The sequence below is a fragment of the Myotis davidii genome, unplaced genomic scaffold, assembly GCF_000327345.1.
Source record: "Myotis davidii unplaced genomic scaffold, ASM32734v1 scaffold242, whole genome shotgun sequence".
Lineage (NCBI taxonomy): Eukaryota > Metazoa > Chordata > Mammalia > Chiroptera > Vespertilionidae > Myotis > Myotis davidii.
The window spans coordinates 1,724,051-1,729,623 of NW_006295821.1; the positions used below are offsets into that span (position 1 = coordinate 1,724,051).

The 5,573-nt window shown below is 46.4% G+C and overlaps 1 pseudogene; it reads left to right on the forward strand.

Moving 5' to 3' along the window:
- Positions 1-1,633: 1,633 nt before the first annotated feature.
- On the forward strand, positions 1,634-2,156 carry LOC107184222 (annotated as a pseudogene).
- Positions 2,157-5,573: the final 3,417 nt, after the last annotated feature.

Here is a 5,573-nt window from a genome sequence, read left to right on the forward strand (position 1 = left end):
TTGGGCCCTAGCCGGTTTGGCTCAGTGGATAGAGCATCAGCCTGTGGACTGAAGGGTCCCTGGTTCGATTCTGGTCCAGGGCATTTACTTCGGTTACAGGCTCCCAGCCCTGGTTGGGGGCAGTGCGGAGGCAGCCAATCAATGTGTCTCTCTCACATCTGTGTTTCTGTTTCTCCCTCTTCTTTCCACTCTCTCTAAAAATCAATGGGAAAAAAGTATCCTTAAGTGAGGATTAAAACAAACAATGTTGGAAGGACCAAAAAAAAAAACAAAAACATGTTTAGGAATGACTTGTGTTAGAAAGATGGCTGGACTCAGGAGCTAAATTTTCTTAATTTAACACAAATTACAAACCATAAATTATCAAAGGGCAAAAATTCCAAGATGTCTTTTCCAAGAAACAGCAAGGTAAAGACTTTAAGCAGGCGGCTCAGTTTTAAGAACATTTAAAAAATTATGCCCTGACCAGGTAGCTCCGTTGACCATCGTCCTGATACACCAAAGTTATGGGTTCAATCTCTGATCAGCGCACATACAAATATCAACCAACTGTGGACAAAAGGGGCCTCATGCTAACCTGACCAGCTCAGGGGAGGCCTGCATGGCGGTCTTGCAGACTCAGAAACCTGAAGTAACCACAAAGGACGGTCTGAAATTAAACTTTAACTAACAGCAGTTATGGTGGGTAGTCACTTCCTAGGCTGCTATCTTCACTGACAAGGCCAGCCTTTACCTTAACTGAGCCTATCTGTGTTTTTGCATCTATGATAACATACCCTTTGAAATGTCTAGGTAACTTGTAACTTCCCTTTCTCCAGACCCCATGGGGCACAACTTAATGTGCTGGACACCAGAACAGATACCACAAATTCCTTCATTATTATTGTTATCATGTTAATTGTTGACTGTTCCTGTATCCATCTAAGTATGTGTCCATCATTTTACTCTTTATCTAATCCCAGAGTTTCCCCCCTTTGCTTCCTCCTGCCTGTTTAATCTATCACCAATGGATTTCATATAACCCACCTACATCTCTCCTCACCGCTGCTCTAGTCTATCACCGATGGAGTTCATGTAACCCACCTACATCCCTTTCCTTTGATTGCAATGTATAAATACAGATGTAACCCGCTAAGCTCCGGAACATTATCTCAATTCGTTGAGGTTCTGCTTCCAGGAATATGTCGACAGTTTTGCTCAAATAAACTCACAAAAATTCTTTACAGGTTTCAATGGTTTTTTACATTAATACAATGAATGTAAAATAAGTGGGAAACAAATTGATTTTTCTCTCTTTTCCCCTCCCTCTCAAATCAATAAAGAAAAATTTTTCTTAAATTGAGTTTCATTAATCCTTTTCAGAACTTCAAAAGACACTTGATCACACCCACAATCACACTACTCTTCAAATAAAGGGAGAAACTTAGATCACACTAGCATATATTCTAGAAGGGGCCATGAAATTAATTCTGAATTATGAAGTAAGTATACATAATAAATAAATCAAACTTAGGCAGTGCCCTCGGCGGTACCTCATCAGTCTCTTGCTTCCACAGTGTTTGGTCAGAACAGACCCGGGGCTGCCCCTTCTTCCAGCCTCCGGCCACTCTCCTGCGTCTCATCCAGTCACCACCTTCAGAACCACCTCCAGGACCAGCCAACACACCGGTTTTGGGTTTCTTCCTGCCTTAACTCCTTATGCTGAACAGCCATGAGCTTCCAAATTCGTCAGAATTATTCCACCGAGGTGGAGGCTGCCGTCAACCGACTGGCCAACCTGCATCTGCGGGCTTCCACACCTACCTCTCTCTGGGCTACTACTACAACCGTGACGATGTGGCTCTCCAGGGCGTGGGCCACTTCTTTTGCGAGTTGTCAGAGAAGAAGCAGGAGGGCACTGAGCATCTCTTAAAGTTGCAAAACCAGCGTGGCGGCCGCATTCTCTTCCAGGACGTGCTGAAACCTTCCCAAGATGAGTGGGCAAAACTCAGGACACCATGGAGGCCGCCCTGGCCTTGGAGAGGAACCGGAAGCAGGCCCTTGTGGAGCTGCAGGCCCTGGGTTCTACCTGTGCAGACCCTCGGCTCTGTGACTTCCTGGAGAACCACTTCCTGGATGCGGAGGTGAAGCCGATCAAGAAGATGGGGGACACCTGACTCACCTCTGCAGGCTGCTGGCCCCCCCGGGCTGGGCTGGACGGGTGTCTCTTCAAAAGGCTCATCCTTGAGCACCAGGAGCCTTAGGAGCCCAGAGGCCTTTCAGAGGCCCCTCTGCGTCGCCCTGGTGTCCCTGGCTTTTACCTGAGCCTCTCCCCGAAACTACTAGCCATGCCTTGGACCAAATGAAACAATAAAGCTTTTTGCAGAAAAAGAGAAAAGAAAGAAAGAAATCAAACTTAAAAATTTATCCTAAAAATGCTGTAGTGCATTTTTCACTGAATTGGCAAAGAATAGAATTGGGTTTTAAAATCCTTTAAATTTTATTTTTAGTAGAAGTAGCGTTTTATTTTATTTATTTTATTTTTTCCCCCTTCTCCAGATATCTTAATTTTTTTAAAAAAATCTCTGGATATAAGAAACAATAGTGTAGGCATTTCTGAGGTTCTCAAATGAGCACGTGGTTAGGTGAAACAGAAAGGCCTCGCCCCGAAGGTCTGGTAGTCAGGAAAGACTGTCCACCTCAGTCTGTGCTTCTATGATATGATTTGAGGGAGAAGCTGCTAATTCATGCTTTTTCTCAAAATTTCTCCCTCACCACCTGCCAGGAACTTCCATCTTTACAAAGCTGCTCAGAAATTCTTGGCAGGACTCTTATCACTGAACAAAACATTAGCAAGATAAGACTGTGCTTATGATTCAGAGTTTCTTCCCTTTAAATCTTAAGTTAGCAGAACTAACAGCAGTTTAGGATACAGGAGAGCTGCCTGGTAGAATACTTTTTAAAACCAGAGCATTTTTGCTTGAGAAAAGAAGTACCTAAATCAGTGTTCTCCAAACTGTCTTCATTGTTCACCTCATCAGCAAATGTTTGAGCATGCACCCCTCGTCTGTGCATAGTTATAAATTACACTAGAGGCCTGGTGCATGAAATTCGTGCAGGGGGCATTCCTCAGCCTGGCCTGACCCTCTCCAATCTGGGACCCCTCGGGGGGGTGTCTGACTGCCAGCCCACAGGGATCGGGCCTAAACTGGCAGTTGGACATCCCTCTCGCAATCTGGGACCACTGGCTCCTAACGGCTCGCCTGCCTGCCTGCCTGATTGCCCATAACCCCTGTCTGCCAGCCTGATCACCCCTACCTAGCCCCCTGCCAGCCTGATCGCCCCTACCTTGCCCCCTGCTGGCCTGATTAACCCTAACTTGCCCCCCTGCTGGCCTGATCACCCCTAACTGCCTCTTCCTCAGCCCCGAGTCTGGCCTCCCTCTGTGGGAGGCAACCTGGCAGATCAGGGGAAGGCACCGCCCCCATTACCCCGCTGCTGCCGCTGCCTGAGCCTTGGCCCTTCACAGCCACTGCAGCTTTATCTGGAAGGACGTCTGGAAGACGCCCTCTAATTAGCATATTACCCTTTTATCAGTATAGATTTGGGGACCATTACAGCCACACAGAACTTAAAGAAAACACATGGCCCTGGTCAGTTTGGCTTAATGGAGAGAGCACTGGCCTGTGGACAGAAGGGTCTCATGTTTGATTCTGGTCAGGGGCACATGCCTGGGTTGCGGGCTCGATCCCCAGTAGGGGGTCTGCGGGAGGCAGCTGATCAGTGATTCTTATCATTGATGTTTTCATCTCTCCCTCTCCCTTTCTCTCTGAAATCAATAAAAAAATATTTTAAAAATATTAGAAAAAGAAAATACATGATCTTCACTTTGGGCTTTGTCATTTTACAATATCCTTTGTGCAGTATTTTAACTTCCCTCAACTTTCCTTTACCCACCCTTAAAATGCAATCTATTTGGGGGAAGATGATCAGGAAAGTGATTCTAGTGGTTAGAAGTTTTTCTTGGAGGGGGATAGGGTCGTGAACATATTTAAAAATTGAGCATGGTGATGGTTGTACCAAAAAGTGCATTCTCTTTTAGGCGGCCCAAATGCTTTTTCTAAGGTCGTTTTATGGATTCAAAAGAATAAACAGAGATGTGGAAAGCTTTTGTCGAATTCCTTTTATATGTTTTTTCCAGTCTCATGGGAGATGACATGTGGCTCTGTACTCATCCCAAAGGGTGTCTTTGGGCAAAAGCACCCAGAACGGCAAACTCCTGCAGGATGTCCTATACCAGTGATGGCGAACCTATGACACGCGAACTCATTTTTTTGGTTGATTTTTCTTTGTTAAATGGCATTTAAATATATAAAATAAATATCAAAAATATAAATGTTTGTTTTACTATGGTTGCAAATATCAAAAAATTTCTGTATGTGACATGGCACCAGAGTTAAGTTAGGGTTTTTCAAAATGCTGACACACCGAGCTCAAAAGGTTCGCCATCACTGTCCTATACACTCGCTGTCAGGACTCAGGGGGGCTTGAGGGTGAGTGAGGCAGCAGTGCCAGCACAGACTTGGGAGAAGGTAGCACTTTCTACACTGCCCAGGCCCACGTGGACTGCAGCTGCACCCACTGAGGTGGGCAGGGTGTTTCTGCTGTTTTGTTTTGGTCTGGCCTCCACCCCGTCAGACCTGTGCCTTCACTGAGACTGTGAACAGTTCGATGGTCCTACTTTTTGCTGCACTCCCACCTCCCGGAGACCTGCAGTTAGACACTGGCGGCTTCTGAGTCACTCGCGGGGAGAGCGCTGCCCTAGGTCCAGTACAGACTCGGGCGTCCTCAGCTAGGAGGCCTCCCAGGGCTAGGGGCCACCAGAAGTTTGAAGGCCGGCCACAACCCCGATTGTGGCAGGGGTCCCCTCTGGAATGCTGGCCAGCCTGGGCTAGGGGACTCCTGCAGTTTGATGACCAGCCATGCCCCTGATCCAGGTGGGGGTCCCCTCATGGTGACCTTTCTTCCCGCTCCCTCAGCTCCCTAGCCTGCTGTTTGGTCATCTATCTGGTCGTTTTGGTCATTACGGCCCCTGGCTTTTTATATATTAGGATGCATGAAATGGATGTATATTTTTAAACATTAAAAAATAGTCACCTTCGCCCTAGCTGGTTTGACTCAGTCAGCCAGCAGACTGAAGTGTCCCAGGTTCGATTCCAGCCAAGGGCACATGCCTGGGTTGCAGGCTTTATCCTCAGTGGGGGGTGTGCAGGAGGCAGCCAATCAATGATTCTCTCTCATCATTGATGTTTCTAGCTCGCTTTCCCTCTACCTTCCTCTCTGAAATTAATAAAGACATATTTAAAAAAAATAGTCACCTTGAAATAAATTACAAATAAATGATAAGTAGCCCTGATTTTCATGGCTCAGTGGTTGAACATTAACCTATGAACCAGGAGGTCAAGGTTCAAATTTCTATTAGGGCACATGCCCGGGTTATGGGCTTGATCCCCAGTAAGGGGTGTGCAGAAGGCAGCTGATCAATGATTCTCTCTCATCATTGACGTTTCTCTCTCTCCCTCTCCTTTCCTCTC